The 23,464-nt window shown below is 44.5% G+C and overlaps 1 long non-coding RNA gene and 3 other non-coding genes across 4 annotated transcripts; all 4 read right to left on the bottom strand.

Moving 5' to 3' along the window:
* Window positions 1-15,832: 15,832 nt before the first annotated feature.
* Window positions 15,833-21,770, bottom strand: LOC118932908 (uncharacterized). Its single transcript, XR_005032948.2, has 4 exons — window positions 21,568-21,770; window positions 20,289-20,509; window positions 19,612-19,752; window positions 15,833-16,695 (listed from the first exon to the last, which is right to left on the bottom strand). It is a non-coding gene; the product is annotated as an uncharacterized LOC118932908 (long non-coding RNA).
* LOC118932925 (small nucleolar RNA SNORA63) lies at window positions 18,921-19,053 on the bottom strand. The gene has a single exon (XR_005032953.1). It is a non-coding gene; the product is annotated as a small nucleolar RNA SNORA63 (small nucleolar RNA).
* LOC118932928 (small nucleolar RNA SNORA81) lies at window positions 19,389-19,562 on the bottom strand. The gene has a single exon (XR_005032956.1). It is a non-coding gene; the product is annotated as a small nucleolar RNA SNORA81 (small nucleolar RNA).
* Window positions 19,829-19,963, bottom strand: LOC118932924 (small nucleolar RNA SNORA63). Its single transcript, XR_005032952.2, has one exon. It is a non-coding gene; the product is annotated as a small nucleolar RNA SNORA63 (small nucleolar RNA).
* Window positions 21,771-23,464: the final 1,694 nt, after the last annotated feature.

Genomic DNA, 23,464 nt, shown 5'->3' with positions numbered 1-23,464 from the left:
AGATTGTGCTTCAGGTTTAAGGTTCATGGGCAAGGTCTAGGGTTAGGGTTAGGTGTTCGTTAAGTTGTAATGGGAGGATAGGGTTATGGTTAGATTTAGGGTCCATCTCTAATGTGATGGCAAGGGCAAGATTGAGGTTGAGGAATAAAGGGAGGCATTGGAGACGTCTTTGGTGCCAGTGAGAGGTCAGGCCACGGACAGGCCTATGTTTGGTTTAAGTGTTCTGCAAGGTGTACATGGAGGACAGGGAAATGGTTAGAGTTAGGATCCAGCTCTAAAGTGAGGGTGAGGCCGAGATTGAGCTTTAGAGTTATGGTGAGGCATAGGGGACATATATGGTAATATTGAGGGCTCAGGTCCAGATGCCAGGGCTAGGGTTATGGTTAGGTGTTCATAAGGGTGTACAGGGCTGATAGGTTTACAGCTAGAGTTGGGATCTGGCTCCAATGTGAATGTGATGGCGAGGTTGAGGTTCAGCTTTATGGTGAGGCATGGGGGATGGTGAGAGTTCAGGGCTGGGTCCATGGCTAGGATTAGTGTTAGGTGTTCCGTAAGTTTACAGGGAGGAAAGGGTTATGATTACATTTAGGGTCCAGCTAGGATGTGCGGGTGAGGGAGAGATTGAACTCTAGGGTTATGTTGAAGTGTGGGTGATGTCCATGGTGACAGTGAGGGGTCAGGTCCAGGGGCCAGTACTAGGCTTCAGGTTAGATGTATGCTAAGGTGTATGGGGATGACAGCTTTACAGTTAGAGTTAGGATCTACCCCTGATGTGAGGCCAAGGGCAAAATTGGGCTTCAGTGTTATGGGGAGGCATGGCTCTGTGGATGCTGACTTTGAGGGGTCAGGTCTAGCGGCCAGGACTAGGGATAGAGTTAGGTGTTCTGTAAGGGGTACCGTACGAATCAGTTTATGGTTAGAGTTAGAGTCCAGCTCTGATGTGCAGGTGAGGGCAAGATTGAACTGCAGGGTTATGGTGAAGCTTGGGTGATTTTGATGGCAATGTTGAGGGGTCACTTCCAGGATCCAGGGCTAGGGTTAGGGTTAAGTATTTAGTAAGGTGTACAGGTCAGATAGCATTATGATTATAGTAAGGATCTAGCTTTGAAGTGAGACTGAGGGCTAGATTGAGCTTCAGGGTTACTGTGAGGCATGGGTGACATCGATGCTGACTGTGAGGGGTCAGTTCCAGGGGCCAGGGTAGGGGTAGGGTTAGGTGTTCAGTAAGGTGGAGGGGCAGATAGCATTATGGTTAGAGTTTGGATCCTGCTCTAATGTGAGGCTGAGGGTGAGATTGAGCTTCAGGGTTACGGTGAGGTGTGGGTGAAGTCAATGCTGACAGTGTGGGAAAAGGTCCAGTGGCCAGGGCTAGGGTTAGGGTTACATGTTCGGTAAGGTGTATGGTGAGAATAGGGTTATGGTTATAGGTAGGGTCTGGCTGTGATGTGAGGGTGAGGGTAGATTGAGGTTCAGGTTTATGGTTAGGCGGGGGGTGAGGTAGATGTGGGTTATCGTCCAGTGGCAGGGCTAGGATTAGGGTTACGTGTTCAGTAATGTGTACAAGAAAGATAGGGTATGGTTAGAATTAGGGTCTGGCTGTGATGTTAGGTTGAGGGCTAGATTGAGGTTCAGAGTAATGGTTAGGTGGGAGTGACATTGATGGTGATCGTGAGTGTTCAGGTCCAGGGGCCAAGCTACAGTTAGGGTTAGGTGTTCATTTAGGTGCACGGGGAGAAGAGGGTTACTGTTACAGTTACGGTTCGGCTCTGATGTGAGGGCAAGTGTGAGATTGAGGTTCAGGTTTACAGTGAGGAGTGGGGGATGTGGAAGGTGACAGTGAAGGCAAGGGTTTGGATTAGGTGTTCTGTAAGGTGTACTGGGACCATAGGGTTAGGCTTAGAGTTATGGTTTGGCTGTGATATGAGGGTGAGGGCTAGATTGAGGTTGAGGTTTACAGTGAGGCATTGGAGATGTTGATGGCCACAGTGACGGGTCAGGCCATGGGACGGGCCTAGGGTTAGGGTTAGGTGTTCAGTAAGGTGTAAGGGCAGATAGCATTATGGTTAGAGTTAGGATCCGGCTCTGATGTGAGGCTGAGGGTGAGATTGAGCTTCAGGGTTATGGTGAGACATGGGTGATGCCTATGCTGACGGTGTGCAATAAGGTTCAGTGGTCAGTGTTAGGGTTAGGGTTACGTGTTCAGTAAGGTATATAGTGAGAATAGGGTTACAGTAATAGGTACGGTCCGGCTGTGATGTGAGGGTGAGGGGTAGATTGAGGTTCAGGTTTATGGTTAGGTGGGGTTGAAGTTGATGCTAATGGTGTGGGTTATGATCGAGTGGCAAAGCTAAGGCTAGGGTTAGGGTTGTGTGTTTGGTAAGGTGTATGGGATAGATAGGGTACCGTTAGAATTCAGATCTGGCTGTGATGTTAGGTTGAGGGCTAGATTGAGGTTCATAGTAATGGTTAGGCAGGGGTGATGTCGATGGTGACTATGAGTGTTCAGGTCCAAGAGCCAAGGCTACGGTTAAGGTTAGGTGTTCGTTTAGGTGTACAGGGAGTATAGGGTTACAGGTACAGTTATGGTTCAGCTCTTATGTGAGGGCAAGTGCGAGATTGAAGTTCAGGTTTACAGTGAGGCATGGGGGATGTAGAAGGTGACAGTGAGGTGTCAGTCCAGGGGCCATGGCAAGGGTTTACATTAGGTGTTCTGTAAGGTGTACTGGGAGCATAGGGTTAGGCTTAGAATTAGGGTTTGGCTGTGATGTGAGGGTGAGGGCTAGATTGAGGTTGAGGTTTACAGTGAGGCGTTGGAGACAGTCGATGGTCATGTTGAGGGGTCAGGCTAGTATTAGAGTTAGGGGTTTGGTAAGGTGTACTGGGAGGGTAAGTTTTTGGATACAGTTAGGGTCCATCTCTGATGTGAGCCTAGGGTGATATTGAGCTTCAGGATTACAGTGAGGTGTGGGTGACATCAATGCTGATGGTGTGGGTTCAGGTCCAGTGGCCAGAGCTCGGGTTAGGGTTATGTGTTCAGGAAGGTGTACAAGGAGGATAAGGTTATGATTAGAGTTAGGGCCCATCTGTGATGTCAGGGGTTTGGCTAGATTGAGGTTGAGGTTTACAGTGAGGCATTGGAGATGTCGATGGTGACAGTGTGGGGTGAGGCCAGGAGCCAGGGCTAGGGTTAGTTTTAGGGGTTTGGTAAGGTGTACTGGGAGAATAGGGCAATGGTTAGAGTTAGCATCCAGCTCTGATGTGAGGTTGAGGGCAAGTATGAACTTCAGTGTTACAATGAAGTGTGGGTGACATCGATGGTGATGGTGAGGACCAATGTTACGGTTAGGTTTAGTTGTTCTGTAAGGTGTATGGGAGGTTAGCTTTATGGTTAGAATTAGGGTGCGGCTCTAATGTGAGGGCAAGGGCAAGATTGAAATTCAGGATTAAGGTGAAGCGTGGGTGACATTGATGTTGGGTAAGGGTCAGGTCCAGGGACCAGACCTGGCTTAGTATTAGGTGATCAGTAAGGTTTACAGGAAGTATAGGGTTACAGTTAGTTAGGATCCAGCTCTGATATGAGGGCTAGGGCGAGATTGAGCTTCAGGTTTATGGTGAGGCATATGGGACAGAGATGGTAATGGTGAGGGCTGAGGTCCAGGTGTCAGGGCAAGGTTTAGGGTTAGATGTTTGTACAGGTGTACAGGGATGATAGGTTAATGGCTAGAGTTAGGGTTCAGCTCTGATGTGAAGGTGAGGGAGAGACTGAGATTCAGATTTATGGTGAGGCTTGGGGGACGTCGGTGGTGATGGTGAGAGTTCAGCACAGGGGCCAGGGCTAGGGTTCTGGTTAGGTGTTCGGTAAACTTTACTGGGAGGAAAGGGTTATGGTTACATTTGGGGTCCAGCTCAGATGTGTGGATGAGGTAGAGACTGAACTCTAGGGTTACATTTTAGTGTGGGAGTCATCGATTTTAGTGGTGAGGGTTCAGTTTCAGGGGCCAGTACTAGGCTTGGGGTTAGATGTACGGTAAAGTGTATGGGGATGATAGTGTTATGGTTAGAGTTAGGATATGCCTCTGATGTGAGGCCGAGGGTGAGATTGAGCTTCAGGGTTTGGGGGAGGCATTGCTGACGTGGATGCTGATGGTGAGGGGTTAGGTCCAAGGGCCAGGGCTAGGATTAGGTGTTGTGCTAGGTGTACTGGGAGAATAGGTTTACCATTAGAGTTAGGTTCTGGCTGTCATGTGAGGGCGAGTGCAAGATTGAGTTTCAGGTTTACAGTGAGTCGTGGGGGACATCGATGGTATCGGTGATGTGTCAGGCCAGAGGCCATGGCCAAGGTTAGGGTTAGGTGTTTGGTAAGGTGTATGGGGAGGAGAGGGTTACAGTTGGAGTTAGTTTCTGGCTGTGATGTCATGGTGAGGGCTAGACTGAGGTTCAGGTTTATGGTGAGGCATGGGTGACATCGATACTGATGGTAATATGTCAGGTACAAGGACTAGGGACAGTGTTTGGGTTAGGTGTTCGATAAGGCCTATGGGATGCATAGGGTTATGGTTAGGGTTAGGATCTGGTTCTGATGTGAGATCGAGGGCAAGATTGAGTTGGAGGTTTACAGTGAGGTGTGGGATATGTTGATGGTGACTGTGAGGGGTCAGTCTAGGGGCCAGGGCTATTCTTATTCGTGTTAGCATCCATCTGTGATTTGAGGTACAGTACAAGATTGAACTTCAGTGATATAGTGAGGTGTGGGTGGTGTCAATGGTGACAGTGAGGGTTCAGTTCCAAGGGCGAGGGCAAGGGTTAGGGTTGTGTGGTCATAAGGTGTATGGGGAGGATAGTGTTACAGCTACATTTAGGATCTGATTATGAAGTGATGGCGAGGGGTGATTGTGCTTCAGGTTTATAGTGATGTGTGGGTTATGTTGATGGTGATGGTGAGGAGACAGGTACAGGGGCCAGGGCTAAGGTTAGTGTTAGGTATTCGGTAAGTTGTATGGGAATTATAGGGTTATAGTTAGGGTAAGGATCCTGCTCTGATGTGAGAGTGAGGGCTAGATTGAGGTTGAGGTTTACATTCAGGTGCTGGGGACATCAATAGTGATGGTGAGTGGTCTGGCCAGGGGCCAGGGCTAGGGTTAGGTTTAGGTGTTCAATAAGGTGTATGGAGAGGATAGGGTTACAGTTAGAGTTAGGATCCAGCTCTGATGTGAGGGCAAGGACGAGATTGCGGCTCAGGTTTATGGTGAGGTGTGGGTGATGTAGATGATGATGGTGAGTGTTAAGGACATGGGCCAATGCTATGGTTATGATTAGGTGTTTGGTAAGGTGTGCTGGGAGGAAAGGGTAATGGTTAAAGTTAGGGTCCAGCTCTGATGTTTTGGGAGGGTGAGATTGAAGTCTAGCATTACGTTGATATGTCAGTGACATCAATTGTGATGGTGAAGGGTCAGGTCCAGGGCTCTGGGTAAGGGTTAGTGTTAGATGTTAAGAAAGGTGTATGGAGAGGATGGGGTTATGATTAGAGTTAGGATCCACTTCTGATGTGATGGCAGGGGCGATATAGAGCTTCACGATTTCAGTGAGGCATGGGTGACGTCAATGGTGACTTTGAAGTATCAGGACCACAGGCCATGGCTAGGGTTAGGATTAGGTATTTGAAAAGGTGTACAGGGTGGATGGGTACAGTTAGAGTAAGGGTCCGTTTCTGATGTGAGGATGATGGCAAATTTAACTTCAGCTTAAGGTGAAGCATGGGTGACATCAATGGTGACAGTGAGGGGTCAGGTCCAGGTGTCAGGGCTAGGGTTAGGGTTAGGTGTTCAGTAAGGTGTATGGGGAGGACACTGTTATGCTTAGAGTTAGGGTCTGGCTACAACATGAGGCTGAGAGCATGATTGAACTTCAGGGTTACAGAGCGGTGTGGGGGATGTAGATGTTAATGGTGAGGGCTCTGGTCCAGGCAGCAGGGCTAGGGTTAGAATTAGGTGTTTGTAAAGGTGTACACGGAGGATGAGGTTATACTTAGAGCTAGGGTCTGGCTCTGATGAGGGCAAGTGTGAAATTGAGGTTCAGGTTTACAGTGAGGCGTGGGGCATCTGGATGGTGACGGTGAGGGGACATGCCTGAGGCCAGGGCTAGTGCTCGGTTTAGGGGAGGATAGGGCTACAGTTAGAATTAGGGTCTGGCTCTGATGTGAGGTTGAGGGTGATATTGATCATCAGAGTTACAGTGAAGCATGGGTAATTTCGATGGTGATGGTGAGGTGTCAGATCCAAATGCCAGGGCTCAGAATAGCGGTAGGTGGTTCAGAAAGGTATAAGGGGAGGATAGAGTTACAGTTAGAATTAGGGTCTGGCTCTGTTATGAGGGCGAAGGCTAACTTGAGGTTCATGTTTATGGTGAAGCGTGGTGGACATCGATGTTGATGGTGAGAGTTCAGTCCAGTGGCCAGGGCTAGGTTAAGAGTTAGGTGTTCAATAAGATGTATGGGGCAGATAGGTTTATGGTTAGAGTTAGGGTTCAGCTCTGATGTGAGGGTGAGGGCAAGATTGAATAGTAGGTTTATGGTGAAGCATGGGTGATGTCAAAGGTGACAGTGAGGTGTCAAGTCCAAGGGTCAGGGATCGTGTTATGGTTAGGTGTTCATTAAGGTTTAAGGGGAGGACATCATTATGGTTAGATTTAGGACCTGGCTCTGATGTGAGGCCATGGGTGAGATTGAGCTTCAGGGGTATAGTGAAGTGTGGGGGATGTTGATGCTGCTGATGAGGGGTCAGTTCCAGGGGCCAGGCCTAGGTTTAGGGTTAGGTATACATTAAGGTGTGTGGGAAGCATAGGCATATGGTTAGAGTAAGGGTCTTTCTCTGAGTTGAGGGGGATGGTGAGATTGCACGTCAGTGTTAATGTGATGTGTGGGTGATGTCTATGTGACAATGAGGGGTCAGCTCAATGGGCCATGGCTAGGGTTAGTTTAAGTGTTTGGAAGGTTGTATGGGTAGGATAGGGTTACAGTTACAGTTTGTGTCCTGCTCGGATGTGAGGGTGAGGCCGAGATAGAGCTTCACAGTTACAGTGAGGCGTGTGTGATGTTGAAGATGACAGTTGAAATGTCAGGCCCTGGGGCCATGGTTATGGTTAGGATTAGATGTTTGGTAAGCTGTCTGGGGAGGATAGAGTTTTGGTTAGTCTCAGGGTCTGGCCCTAATGTGAGGGCAAGTGGGAGATTGAGGTTCAGGTTTACGGTGAGGCGTGGGGGACATCGATGGTAACAGTGATCTGTCAGGCCACAGGTCAGGGCTAGTGTTATGGTTATGTGAACTGTAAGATGTACATGGAGAGTCAGATTGCAGTTAGAGTTACGGTCTGGCCCTGATGTGAGGGCAAGGTCAAGATTGCGCTTCAGGGTTGATGTTAGGTGTGGATGACGTCAATGGTGATGGTGAGTGATCAGGTCAAGTGTCCAAGGCTAGGTTTTGGGTTAGGTGTTCAGTAAGTTGTATGGGGAGGATACGGTAATGGTTACAGTTAGTATCCAGCACTGATGTGAGGGCGAGGGCGAGATTGAACTTCAGGGTTACAGTGAAGCACGGTAATGTCAAAGGTAATGGTGAGGAGTTAGATCCAGGGGCCAGGATTAGGTTAAGCGTTAGGTGTTCCATAAAGTGTATGGGGAGGATAGGTGTATGTTAGATTTAGGGTCCTTCGCCCTCACATCAGAGCCGAAACCTAACTGTAACCATAACCCTTTCCACCCATTACACATTACTGAACACCTCCCCTTAACCCTAGCCCTGGCACCTGGCCTGAACCCTTGCCATCAATATTGACCTCTGAGATGCCTCACCATAAAGATGAACCTCAATATCACCATTGCCCTCACAGCAGAGCCAGAATCTTACTCTAAACATAACACTATCCTCCCCATACATCTTACCAAACACGTAAACCTAACCCAAGCCCTGGCCCATGTCCTGAATGCTCACCGTCACCATCTACGTCCCCCATGCTTCAATGTAAACCTGAACCTCAATCCACATTCATGATCACATCAGAGCTGGAACCTGACTCTAGCTATAACACTATGCACCCCATGCACCTTACTGAACACTAAACTCTAACCCTAGCCCTGGCCCCTGGATCGGATCCCTCACCATCTCCATCGACCTCACAGATGCTTCAAGATAACCCTGAAGTTCAATCTCAACCTCACTCTCACATCAGAGCTGGACTCTAACTAACCATAAACCTATCCCCCCATACACCTTACTGAGCACCTAACTCTAACCCTAGACCTGGCCCTTGGCCTGACCCCTCACCTTCACCATTACAGGCCCCCATGCCTCACCATAAATGTGAACCTCAATCCTTCCCTGTCCCTCATAACAGAGGTGGACCCAAACTCTAACAGTAACCCTATCCTCCTCATACAAATTTTGGAACACCTAACCCTAACCCAAGCCTGTCCCCTCTTCTTGACCACTCGCCATCATCATAACGTCCCCCATGCCTCACCATAAACCTAAAGCTCAATCTTGCCCTCGGCCTCACATAAGAGCCAGATCCTAATTCTAACTGTAACGCTATCCTCCCAGTACATTTACGGAACACTTAACCCTAACCCTAGCCCTGGCCCATGGGCTGACCCCTCACCATCACCATCGACGTCCCCCATGCCTCACCATAAACCTGAACCTCAATCTTGCCCTTGCACTCACCTCAGAGGCAGACCCTAAATAGAAACGTAAACCTATCCTCCCAGTACACCTTACTGAATACCTAACCTTTTCCCTAGCCCTGGCCTAGGCTTAAACCATTACTGATATCATTGACGGCCCCTGCGCCTCACTGTGAAACTGAACGTCAATCTCACACTTGCTCTCATATCAGAACCCGACCCTAACTCTTACCATAACCCATTCCTCCCCATACATCCAACCAATCACCTTACCCTAAACCTAGCACTGGCCCCTGGACTTGACCCCTCACAATAACATTCCACATCACCCATGCCTCACTGTAACCCTGAAGCTCAATCTAGCTCTAGGTGTCACATCATATCCAGACCCTAACTCTAACCGTAAACCTATCCTCCCAGTATACCTTACTGAACACCTAACCCTAACCTTAGCCTGGGCCTCTTGACCTAACACCTCACCATTAGCATCGATGTCAGCCACACCTAATGGTAACCCTGAACCTCAATCTCGCCCTCACCCTGCCATCACACTGCACCCTGACTCTAATCATAATGCTATCTTCCCCATGCACTTCACCGAACACATAACCCTAACCCTATCACTGGACCCTGGACCTGTTCCCTCACCATCACCATCGACGTCACCAACACTTCACGGTAAACCTGTTCAAACTCTCCCTTGTCCTCACTTCAGTGCCGGACCCTAACTCTAACCCTCACATCTTCCCTGTACCATTTTCGAACCTATAACCCTAACCTAACCCTGACCCCTGGACTTGAGACCTCACCATCAGCATTGACGTCACACATGCCACACTGTAATACTGAAGCTCAATCTCACCCTCACCCTCTCTCTCACATCAGAGTGGGACCCTAATTATAACTGTAACCCTATCCACCCAGTACATCTCACCGAACACCTAACACTAACCTTTGCCTTGGCCTCTCTTCCTGACCCTTCACCATCACCATCAATGTCACCCACCCCTCACTGAAATTCTGAAGCTCTAAATAGCCTTTGCCATCACATCTGAAGCAGAACCTAACTGTAACCATAATCCAATCCTCCCCATACACCTTTGTGAACACCTAAACCTAACCCTAGCCCTGGCCCCAGACCTGACCTCTCACCATCATCATTGACATCACCCATGCCTCACCACAACCCTGAAGTGCAATCTCAACCTTGCCCTCACATCAGAGCCAGACTCTAATAACTCTAACTGTTACCCTATCCTCCCTGTACAACTCAACGAACACCTAACCATTACCCTTGCCCTAGACCCTGGTCCTGACCCTTCAACATCACCATCGAAATCACCCATGCCTCACTGTAAACCTGAAGCTCTATATCACCCTCGCCCTCACATCAGAGCCAGACCCTAACTCTAAATGTAACCCACTCCTCCCTATACACCTTACTGAACCATAACCCAACCCTGGCCTCTGGACCTGGCCCCTCACCGACACCATTGATGTCACCCACGTTTCACCATAACTCTGAAGCTTAATTTCACCCTCCCCCTCACATTAGAGCCGGATCATAACTCTAACTGTAACCCTGTCTTCCTGGTACACTTACTGATGATGTAACCCTAATCCTAGCTCTGGCCCAGGGATCTGACCCTACACCGTCAGCATCAACATGACCCCTTGCGTCACTGTAACACTGAAGCTCAATCGCACTCACCCTCTAATCACAGCCCAACTCTAACTGTACCCCTATCCTCCCAGTACACCTTACTGAACACCTAACCCTAAGCCTAGGCTTAGCCCCTAGACCTAACCCTTTACCATCAGCATTGATGTCACCCCCACCTAACCGTAACCCTGAACCTCAATCTTGCCCTCACACTTACATCAGAGCCGGACCCTAACTCTAACCATAACCCTGTCCTCCCCATACACCTTACCAAAAATGTAACAATAACCCTACCCTGGCCTCTGGACCTGACCCCTCACCGTCACCATTGACCTCATCCATCCTTCACCGTAACCCTGAAGTTCAATCATGCCCTCTCCCTCACATCAGAGCCGGACCCTAACTCTAACCATAAACCCATCCTTCCCATACACCTTACCGAACACACATTACCCTAACCCTAGCTCTGGCCCCTGGCGTGACCCCTCACCATCAGCATCGATGTCACCCATGCCTCACCATATTCCTGAAGCTCTATCTCGCCCTTGGCCTCACATCAGAGGCGCATCCTAACTCTAACCATAATGCTATCCTCCCAGTACACCTTATGGAACACCTAACCCTAACCCTACCCCTGGCCCCTGTACCTGACCCTTCACTATCACCATCGATGTCACCCATGCTTCACTGTAAATCTGAAGTTCAATCTTGCCCTCACCCTCACATCATAGCCAGACCCTAACTCTAACCGTAAACCTATCCTCCCCGTACACCTTACCAAACACCAGTGGATTAGAGAGCCTAGCGTCCCAGGATCTATCACGGAGTTCTCAGTGTTCCCAGACCTGTAAATCTATTTCTGTTTCGGATGTCTCCAGCAACAGGATGGAGGACTGAAAGACTAATCCTGTGGAATGCGTTAGAGAGCCCAGTGTCCTAGGCTCTACCCCAGAGTTCCTGGCACAGCTGGATGCCCAGGACTTTAACGCATCCTGCCTCAGATGTCTCCAGGTGGGATATGAAGGACTAGCCTTGTGTCTTCCTAGTGAAGGGTTAAAGAGGGCTTATCATGATCTGAGATGATCCTAAGAGCTGGAGACAGTGGAAATCAAGGCTGGCTAGTCTTTGTGGGAGCCAGAAGGTGGCTCAAGCAAACGGAAACTGGAAAGGAGATCGCGTCAGGCAGCAAAACAACTATTCGGGAGATGGCCAGGGGTTGGACTTGGGTGTGATTTACTGTGTGCTTGGTTGCACAGACGTTGTCTTGTGGGTAGCGGGGAGCCTAATGCTCTGGCCCGATCTGCAACCACCTTATCCTGTCACAGGAGTGAGTCTTCTAGCAGCGGCCTGCCCTAGTGTCATTTTAGTGTGGCCGACCTGTGCCCGCTTTTGGCCAGAATGGCTGCCCAACAGAAAATGAAAGTAAGAGTGACTTACCACTGCTTTATCTGAGTCACAGCACCAAAATATGGTGGGAAGGACAGGACTCGGCTCAGTATTACAGGGAAGTCAGATATAGTGAGAAAAAAACCAAAGTCAAGAAAGCAAAGTAAGTTTTAATACACTCTGCATAGAGTAGCAGAGCGGCCCTGCCTAAGGTAAGACAGGCAGGCATGGATGCTCATTCTGAGGCTTCTTTTATGTGGTTTTACCAGGGCAGAGAGGGCTTGATTGACAGCTGTCAGCTCTCTAGGCTGGTTCTGATTGGTGAAATGGGGACAGGAGCTGTGCTGTGCCTGTGCCTCTAATGTTTCTTATCTGGGGAGACCCTGGACATTTCCTGGGTCACTCTTGGCCCTGTGGCTTCATCTGATTAATTCTCTGAGTCATTTTTGGCACTCTGGTTCTATTTGATCAACTCCCTGAGTCATCTTTGGGGGACCCTTTCTCCTTTTCATCCTGCTTATTTCTGTCTTTCTTCCTAACGCAGCCATCCTGCATTCTTCCTGTGTACCATTTCCAGACTCATCCCTTTTGCCTAAAGCTTAATACATATGGACATGGAGTTATCATTAAAACAAAAACAGGAAATTCTGTGACTTCCTGCTACCCTTAGCACTCACAGAGTCCCCTGCCTTACTTCCAATGCTCTCCATAAGCAGGTCCCAATCTCCCTGCTTCCAAATACATGCCCGCTTCTCAAATACAAGACATACTGCCATTCTCCTGCCTTGCTTGTAAGAATGGCAAAGGACTCTTAGCACAGAAAGACTCTGTCCAAACTCTTGCACTGAGACTTGACCAAGCCGAGCATGGCAGCTGGAAGCCTAAGGCTGCATCCCTGGCTAACCCAGCTCCCTTTTGAGCTTCTGTCTGGAAAATGTCAAGGAATTTGTTTTTGTTCTATCAACACCTGAAGATAGGCCTCCACCTCCCTTTCTTAGAGCATTTATAATAAAGGGCTTATGATTGTAAATCCTTCCTCTGTCTTTTGAGATGTATATGTTTGTCTCCCCTACAACTAAGGAGACAAGAACCTGAAATCCATTCTTTTGAAGTGCAGTCATCAGGAAGGAGAGGGCCCTGTCTCCCAGTCTCTTAGAGGGTGGAATCCTAACTGTGATTGCCAGGTAGCAGACACAGCTGGCCTCCCATTACTGACCCCCCCTTTGTAAACTCTCCCTCCCCTGACTACACTTGAGCCTGGCTTGCTGCCCCTCCCTGCTGCTCATTCTCTCTTTAAAGCACCCAGTCAGCTCTACACAAACCTGAATGGAGCTCAGCCCTTTCCCCACAGTCAGCAGTTACTCAACAAAGTCTGTTTCTGCCTGTAGCTAATGTCTTACCTTATCTTTCACACCTCAAACAAAGGTTGCTCCTCCTTCTGCAACCACCTAAATCCTGTTGATCCTCCGACTCTTCTGAAATCCTGTGACTTACCCAGCCATCACAATCTCTGCTCCTGGGGACACCCCTCTTGGACCTGCCTTTGGTATCACCCAAGTTAGCATTGACTGACTTGTCGTCTGTCCCTTAATGTGGATGTGATTTTTTTCTGCAATTTAGCCTTGACTCCAACTGATTGACCCCAATCTTTGAGGATGAAGACACTATTACTTCATTATTTTCCTTTGTACTTAGTATAAGTACTTACATAGAGAGTACTTACTTAGAGGATGAATTGAAATACTGGAAACTGTGGTAGTTTAATTTAAATTAAAATGCAGGCCTTGTCATCTTGGTTACAATTTCAACAAATGTAGTTGGTTTTGCATATATTTTAGGATCACAAAAGTAAACTCATCAAAGAATGAGTTATTAGCAGGGGTAAGATAGAATAAATGAGTGGGACTGATGGTGAACCAGTTTTGTCCAGAAAAGGTTAAAGAATTCTCTTGTGTAGATTATTTTTTGAATAATTGTGAAGCACAGCTCCCAGCCTTGGGGTGGGGTCTGCCACCTCTTCCCAATACTCCTTTACTTATTCCTCCTGGCCATTTCCCCCTTATTAAAAAAGAGGATATAAATCTGTCTCCAGTCAAAACACAGACAAACCCAAGTTACATTCCAGCTATTTGCTTATTTCCCCCACAGCAGTTCTTTGTCTTGCTCCTCCTGTGCTCTTTCCCGCTCCCTTTCCTGGTGCGTCACGGGGTCGCTTGGTATAAGGCCCAGCATTTTCCCTCTCCAGATCATGGCACTTTGAATACAGGAAAGAGAAGATGTGCCTCAGAGAAGCCTTGACTCTGTGCCAACCAGGAGAGTGGGCGCTGGTTGCCTATGTGTGGCTCCAGCAGCAAAGCCAGAGCTGGGGGTGAACATTTAGTTGGGATGAATTTAGATCATGGAGGTGCTCTTGCTGGTGTGTGGGGAGGCCACCTATTGACTATGTTTACTTTGGAGGAGTTTGGTGTTCTTTTGTTATAAGGAAGAAGTTGGGTGCCGTGAACAAGAGTAGTTCACCTTTCCTGATCTTCCCCTCATCACATCAGTACTGTCGTGGGGGTTCACTATGATTGGTGTAAACAGTGGCTAAATGAGCTGTGGGGATGTGAGGTTTTGGTTTTTAAACTTCCTAATGACATTGAACCGAGGGAGGTGACTAACTGTTCCTATTTGCCCAGGGCTGTTATTACTGAATGCCCTGTATCGCAGGAAGCCCCTGCCCCAGTACACGAAAAGTCCCAGTTTGAGGTAATAAGTGCTGAAGGTTGGGGAAAAGCATAAATCCACATGTAGCCACCCAAATATATTGAAAGCAATATAGTTTTAGTGTCAAATGAATATGACATAGATTATCTGTCTCCCAGAATTGCTGTTGCTGATGTTGGCAATCATTATTTGCTTCACAATAATTGATTGTCCATATGTGCATTATTTGCACTAAGGGATGCAACTGAAGTGTACAACCTAAGTGTGTTCTAAGTGTCAATGCTAATAGTCTATCTTTGCCTTGGCCTATGGATTGACTATTGTGATTCGTGTGGAGATAGGGCTATGAATATTGTGACAATATTTGCTAAGAATTCAGATAGTGAAAATGAAAACAATGGCCATATCAAAGCCAGCATGACATAGACATTACTGTAAAAGGGTAAATGACTGTATTATTTTAATGACAGATAGGACACATACAATTGGATTAAGGAATTTAATAACCAAAACAGTACATTCTACACAATAGACAAAAAAAGAATTTGGGATTGATCATTGCTATGGTTTGAATGTTTGTCCCCCTAAAATTCCTCTGTTGAAATCCTAATGCCAGTGTGATGGTATTAGTAGGTGGTGGCCTTAGAGGTGTTTAGGTCATAAGGGTAGAGTCCTTCTGAATGGGATTAGTATTCTTAAGAGGCCCAAGAGAGCTGCCTTCCCCTTCCACCAAGTGAGAATACAGGAAGTCTTTGACCAGGAACTGGGCCCTCACCCAACCATGCTGGCAACCCAATGTCAGACTTCAGCCTGGAGAATCTCTCCACCATCTTTTCTATGTGACACCAGTTAAAACAACTGGTGGAATATTCACTGCCTGTCAGTGTGGTTCTTTTGACAAATTACAAACTGGTCAACAAAGATTGCTAAATAATAATTTTTGAGTAGTTTAAAGCAAGGATCATACTCAATGTCAACCTTCCTGTAAAAAGACCTATTATAGCACCTACAGATTATTGTTATGGAACAAAAACTTTACTGATCAGTTAATTAACTTAGGAAACCTTCCTGTTAAGTAGCTACTTTGTGTATACCAGGAAATGTTTACCGTATCAGAAAAGGGAGAAATCCTACATTCTAATGCTTCCTTTTTTCAAAGAGGCAGAGAATGCTCAGCAGATGGTGCCAATAAACTCCTGCAATTGGCCAGTCTTTGTGCCACTGCCAAGCAGCAGCAAACTGGGACTATGAAAGCTTTTTATGAAAAGCCACATTGGTTGTATCCTTTGTGTGCAATTTTCTAACTAGAATATTTACTATAGAGTGCTATTTTATTTTCTTCCTTGGAAAAATATGCAGTTATGGCAAAAAGTACAATTCTTTAAGGAATAAGGACCAACTTTAAAAGAAAAATATACTTTATTGTAATTTATTAAACATTCAACATAAAATATGGCAATTCTTCTGGTATTTAACCCTAGGATATGTATGACTGTGGCTGGTGCTTAGCAAAAGGCTCCAGTTCACAATTACCACTAATAAAATGCTTTACCGAATAAAAACACAACACCAAAGAAAATGAATTCAAATATCTTCTTTAAAAAAATCATCTTAAAGTCTGTTCTATTCAGTCTAATGGCTAGCACAATAAAAGCAGATACACTAGTTTAATATAACTGGCTGCATTTATACAGTACATATCTTTCAGTCCACAAGTATATCATTAAATGATAAGAGAACACTCAGTATATCCATTTTTACAGAACTAGGAAATAAATTTCTAAGTAAGATTTTTACAACCCCATCTTTTATAGCCAAACCCCAACATTCAAAGTCTAAAGAGGATAAAGCCAATGATTTTCCTCACAAAAGCTCACAGCTAAAGTCACTTCACTATCAAAATCTTTATTTCTGAGAGGATAAAGCCAATGATTTTCCTCACAAAAGCTCACAGCTAAAGTCACTTCACTATCAAAATCTTTATTTCTGATCTGTTATGAGCATTGAGACAAGCTTCTAATATTCCCAAAGAAGGAAGCATGATGCACTTTTTGTTGCCTATTCAAGCAACAGTGAGCACTGCATTCAAAACTGTCTCATCCCAGGAATTAAATAAGGTCAGCCACATTCACTGGCATTTCCTCCACTGCAGTTTGTAGAAGACCTCAGTGTCACAGCTGTAGTTTGCAGGTCTCAGTGTCACAAAGAATCCTCTCATCTCCTTCAGTGTTTAAGGCCACAGCTTTCCTCCCAAATTGATTCCCTGTGCCATTTATAAACAAAAGAAAAATTATATTTATCAGAATATTACTTATCGATACTACATGAACTACTAATAATATGAGCTACTTGTTTGCCATGATTATACACAGAATGCTTCTATTTCAAGCATTACATGCTAACCATAATATCTAGAAAAAAAGAAAAGGTTTTTTGTAGTTAGTGCAAAAGAATTTTGTCTGGCTGTAAAATAAGATTCTATCAGGCATTGTAAGCATTATTTACAAAGCAGATGACAGTATTGTTTGTGGTAGTGAATAAAGGCCCATATCAAAAAGGGTCAGCCAAGAGGAGGTGTCAGCCTGGGACAGATATAAACACCAGGGATAAAACAAAAAGAACAATTACTGAAGAACAGTTATTGTGGGTAAAATTGTAACATTTCCAGACTATCTCGCCTGGCTTTAGTGAATTTTCATATTTTCAGGGGTGGAGAGAAGTTCATCTCCATATCAGTGGGTAATTACCTGGGCAACTGAGGGCATGGCTGAACTGAGAGTTTAATGGGAGGGGCTGGCTTGCTTGCTTGCTTCAGGAGCAGAGGAAAGAGACGGCCCTGGACTGCAGTCTGCAAGCAATAAACGGGTTTTAAATTTTATTTCTCCCTTTGACTGATTTCAGTTTTTAGAGGTATTTTGCCCCGGGATTTCCTCTACCCAAACTTACAGTTACATAATCCATTTTGAAACACTTTTGGAATTATAAATTGCAAATATGAACTCTGGAATGTTAACACTATTTAGGACTGTCCTGTCCAATACAGTAGCCCATCACATGTAGTTATTAAAATTAAAATTAAACACAATAGAAAACACAGTTCCTAAGTTACATAAACCATATTTCAATGGCAATATGTGGCTGTCACTACTGCGTTGTGCAGTGTAGATATAGAACATTTCCATCTCTGCAGAAAGTTGTATTGGACTTTGTCCAAGACTTAAAACTTTTTCCAGTAGTGAGGAAAAACCTCCAAAAACTGTTATGGTAACCCATATTTATCACAGCTTTCTGCTCAGCTCACCTCATATACTGTACCACAAATGACTGAGGATATTTACCACCACAGCTCTCTACCAAAATAGATAATACAACCAATCAAAAATGTCTTGGCTGGAGCAATTTTAAATATCAAATAACAAGGACAAGAGGAAAAACAAATATGGAAAAACTGACTCACTCTTCATCTGAATGACATGCTGTTTCACTCATAAAACTATGTCCTAAATCAGGTCAGTGCTATTTTTGAGCACTATCTTAACTTGTCATCTATTCTAATCAGCTAGTACATATTTTTTAACAAAGTTATTTTTACATTAGTAGCAAGACATAATTTAACTTATTTAGTGATCAAGCCACTATTTCTAAAGTAGGGTCAGTATAAACTGCTACCAGAAAATACTGACAAAATCCCAATGATAAAGGAATCACCAAAAAAATATGATATATGAGCAACATGACTAAAACGACTCATGTTTAGGCCAAGACAACTAGACCGAACAGCATTATTGATTTTTCCTTTGAATATCAACTGTATAAAGTCCAAAACCTCAGCTACATTCACATTTGCTTTACTGTGTTCTGATCAACCAGAAGTCTTCCCAAGCAGAATTTAAATACATCTTATCATGTTACTAGGTGGTAAGATTATTTTCCTGATTCATTTACTGGTTTTCAAAGTTGTCTGGTTGATAAAAGTCATACTTGAAAAGCAATACATTAATTTATCTCACCAGAATAAAAGTAAGCATTCAATGAAGATGACAAATACTCAACTAAGAATACAGTTTTCATTAAGTAGTGGGCAGCTCATAGTTTTTAACCATAAATATTAGCTACATGTAAAAACTCATGAGCCTGAGATATGACAGTATATATTCAAATTCTGATTCAAAAATCACACTCTTCTAGGCCACAAAATAGTAATGAATTACATACAAATCACATAGCTCATCGTGGAGTGTGGTCTTTATTCCACCGGAGCTGGAGCTCACAATGACTACTAAAAGTCTGCCCTGTAAATCAACTTTTGGTAGATAAATATTATAATTAAATAAGGAATTGAAATACCAATAAGTTGGTAATAATCAAAATGCAGTTTCTTCCTTTGAATGCCCTCATGATAATGTCTCTTTCTGTCACCACCTGCAAAATATTAACAAGCCTTACTTTCAAGAGTCATTTGCCAAGTCAATGTTTACACTGGTAAGTATGTATGAGACCATGCATCCCTGGCTGCCTCAGTACAATTGCACACAGGGCTAGAAAGGTAACAGTTTTATTTTGAGCAGGAGACAAAAGACAACACAGCACTTCACAGATGCATTGTAACCAGACCCTGCAATTAGTTTGATAAGGAAATAATAAGATATTAACAGTATCTTAGTTAATCATAGTAGGGGAAAGCTGCTCTTATCGCACTAGAAACTGAAATTTCTGGCATGTATTTTCTTAGAAGCCACTCTACCCTATGTCTTGGGCTCTGAAACAGAACGGCCTGTGCACTGGTTGTGCTCTCATGTCACAAAGATCATACAATTTCCTTCCCTTCAGTTATCTCAGAGAGGAAAATGTTAATTCCTATCAGATTTGATATAAAAAGCTGTTTGATTTCTAACTCTTGTTCCTACCATTGGAAGGGACTAGTTATTCACTCTATTACTTCTGTTTAAATATAGATATTATTGTACCAAATCTTAGAACAAAGTACCCCGGACTTAGAGGTGCATCTCAGTTTTTCCACTCTCTGGCACACTTCTTTTTCTTCTTGTGTTTACTCTGCTAGCTTTTTTACAAACACCATGACATGATACTAGTTTCTGCAATTTTAGCACAGAACTTAAATTAGAAGGTTAAAAAACTCCTGGCTATAATTTTTACATATCAATTAGAAAAACATTACCTTCTCCCAAAATTATTACAAAATATTGACCCTTTCAATGGTCAATTCTTCCTTTTTCACCAGAGTTTGAAATGATCTCTCGTGAACTTTTTGATGACTTCCACCATATCAACTGGCATTAAGGCAGGGAGCACCACCACCCTAAAAAAGACAACAACTATGTTGACATCTCAATTAAATAGATATAACAGTTTTCGTAATAATACACAGAGAAATAATGTTTGAGACCAAGCGTCCCTGTCTTACTATGGAATGAAGCTAGACAGAGATTGTAGGAAACAATTGCTTTCAGCAGGGGAAAGGACAACATAGCACTTCACAGCTATATTGTAACATTTAACCGAACCCGCCAGCTACAGAAAAATCGTGCACTTCTCAATACTTGCATTTAATTTCTGGTAAATTCCAAGGATTTAACCTTTAATCCCTTAGCTCAACACTTTTATCTGCTTCATCCAAAACAAGCATCTTGATCCACTTTGGAAAGTTAAAAAAAAAAGTCTTATTTAAGTGTGGGTTGTGTATTGAACTTCCTTCCAAGACTACAGTATGGAATGGGTGGGGTGTAAGACTAACTTTATGTGGAGAAATTTGACAAACATGACCTCAGCCAGGTGATCAAGGTCAACAACAACAGAGATAACCCTAGATACAATGAGATGAAAATGGCACTTTACCTCTGCGGTCTTCTTCTCAAAAAAACCCCGTAACTCCAGTCTAATTTTGAGAAAAACATCAGACAGATTCCAGTACAAGGAAATCCTAATAAATATCTGACCAACACTCCTCAAAACTGTCAAGGTAATCAAAATCAAGGAAAATTTGAGAGTCTGTCACAGCCAAAAAGAACTTAAGAAGACATGATAGTTAAATGCAATGTGGTATCCTGGGTGGAGCCCTGCAACAGAAAAGAGACATTAGGTAAAAACTAAGGAAATTAGAATAAATTCTGGACTTCAGTTCATAATAATGTATTCAAGGTTGTTAATTAATATTATCAAATGTATCTTAGTAATGTAAGATGTTAATAATATGGGAAACTGGGTACAAGGTATATGGGAACTTTATGAATTTATCTTCTCAAGTTTTCTGCAAAACAAAAACTGTCCTAAAATATAAAGTCTATTAAAGAAAAGTCTTAGTATCACTTCTAGATAGATACTCATGTGTGGCAACTACTTAAGCAAGTAGGCTAATTATTTTCCCTCCTTTACCCAAAATACCATATAAAAAATGCCCTAGGTAAAATATGGCAATACTTACAAAGACATTTCTACTGAACATATCAAATGTTCTCCCTGGAGTATCAATAAATATGTGCTGCTTCAGTCTGCGTTTGTTGCATTTCAGGTATCCCTGCTCCATCACTTACTAGTTGTATAACCTTGGGCAAGGCCCTCTGGGTTTCATCAGAACAGGGATTACAGCAACGCCCCCCACGTGGAGGATGCTGGGAAAGCACAGTGCAAGTGGGTAGGAGGTGTCCAAATGTTATTCTTACCTAGGGTTGACAGGACGCCCAGTTAAGTTTCATACACACAAGTAATAGTTTAAACTTAAAATTTACTTTATATGGGGGCGTTTTTGTACTAGAACTTATTTATCTGAAATTTAAACTTAGTAGCGTCCAGTGCTTTTATTGCTAATTCTGGCAATTCTCTTCTTGCCCCGATGGCGAGGGGCGCATGGAGGAGGGCAGGCCCAGCCCCACTCTACCCCACTCCCGAAATGGAGAAACTGAGAAACGGCGGGCTGAACGGCGGTCGCCGGGAGGGGGAAGAGAACGAAGGGCTGGGTACAGGAGGACTTCCTCTCGGAGGTGGGCCTGAACGCTGACTCCCCGGTGAAACACTCTCCTCCCTCCCAGCCGCGCCCCTCCGCACCTCTCACCGCGCAGGCCGGCCCAACCGCCCCGCCCCCACCCGCGAGCAGGAACTCAACCGCCCCTCCACTCACCGCTACCTAGGGTAGCCGCAGCTCGGGAGGCGCTCCACCGGTACCTCTCAGCACCCCCGGCAGCACCGACACCACCCAGGCCGCCACCATAGCCGCGGAGCCTGGCTGCCTGCGGATCTGCCGCTGCGTCTCAGATGTCACCCAACTCATCTTTCCACTCCGTAGAAGTCTCTTGTCCTCCTCTGGCCGCCGTCCAGGTCAGAACCAAGAGATAGGCCAATCCGAGCCAGGAATTCGGAGGGGGCGTTATCGCTAAAACCAATCAGAGAACAGAGCAGGGCGGTGGCGTGGATTGGCCAAGCGGGCCGCGTGCCCCCGGGTGTGCTCCCTGCTGCCTCCGCCCCTGGGCTCAGGACCTGCTGGGGAGGGGTCTGCTGTCCTCCCGCTCCTTAGGCATCGGGGCGGCCACATCCAAGCGTTCTTCTGTGGTCCTTAGGATTATTTTTCTCTCATGGCCTCCAGGGCAAGGAACCCTCCATGACCGTTATCTTTAGGGCCTCTGGGGGAAAGAAGGGAGGGGAATTATGGCAGGATATAAAGGGGTGTGGGTAACAATACAGAATTCTATGTTTTCAAGAATGTGAAAAATTTATATTAAAAAAAAATCCTACTCTTAGTCATTTCAAAACCGAAATTACAGAATTTTTTAAATGTCAGATTTTTTTTCTAAAACGATATTTTAAAAATTGAGGTATAATTGACATGCTGTGTAATTTTAAGATGTACAATGTATTGATTTGATATTTATATATTGCAATATCATTACCACCTAGGGTTTGCTATCACCCCTGTCACATTACATAATTATTTTTTTGTGGTGAGAGCATTTATGATCTAGTCTCTTAGCAACTTTAAAGTATATATTGCAGTATTGCTGACTATAATCACTATGTTGAGAATTTGGTCTCCAGAATTTATTCATCTACTAGTTAAGAGTTTGTAGACTATTTTTTACAGCAGTGTTAGATTCATAACGAAATTAAGCAGAAGATGCAGAGATTTCCCATATATTGCCAAAACCCACATAGTCTTCTCCATTATCAACATCCCCCACCAGAGTGGTACATTTATTATAAGCAATGAACATACAGTAACACAGCATAGTCATTGAAAGTCCATAGTTTACATCAGAGTGCATTCTTGGTGGTGTACTTTCATGAGTTTAGACACATTTATTGTGATAATATGTCTACCATTATAAAGAGTAGTTTCACTGTCCTAAAAATCCTTTGTTTTCTGCCTATTCATTCTTCCCTCCCCCATAAACCTCGGTGACCACTGGTATTTTTAATTGTCTATAGTTTGCCTTTTCTGGAATGTCATATAGCTGGAATCATACAGTAAGCAGTCTTATCAGATTGACTTATTTCACTTAGTAATAATGCATATAAGTTTCCTCCATGTCTTTTCATGGTTTAAGAGTTCATTTTTTCTAGTGCTGAATAATATTCCAGTGTTTAGATGTACCAGTTTACCCATTTCACCTGTTGAAGGGCATCTTGGTTGCTTCCACATTCTGGCAATTATAAATAAGACTGTTATGAACACATGTGTAGGTTTTTGTATGGATGTAAGTTTTCAGCTCTTTTGGATAAACACCAAGGAGCATGAATGCTGGATTGTATGATAAGAATACGTTTAGTTTTGTAAGAATCTTCCAATTATCTTCCAAAGTGGCTGTACCATTTTCCATTTCCTCCAGCAATGAGTGAGGGTTCTTGTTGCTTCACATCTTTGCCAGCATTTGGGTTGTTGGTGTTTGGGATTTTGGCCATTCTCATACGTATGTACTGACATGTCATTGTCATTTTAGTTTTCATTTCCCTGATGACATATAATGTGGAGTATCTTTTCACATGCTTATTTGTCATCTCTGTATCTTCTTTGATGAAGTCTT

This window comes from Manis pentadactyla, chromosome 1 (genome assembly GCF_030020395.1).
Source record: "Manis pentadactyla isolate mManPen7 chromosome 1, mManPen7.hap1, whole genome shotgun sequence".
Taxonomy (NCBI): domain Eukaryota; kingdom Metazoa; phylum Chordata; class Mammalia; order Pholidota; family Manidae; genus Manis; species Manis pentadactyla.
The sequence above is the reverse complement of the archived record's forward strand: the minus strand, read 5'-3'. Positions and strand labels throughout refer to the sequence as shown.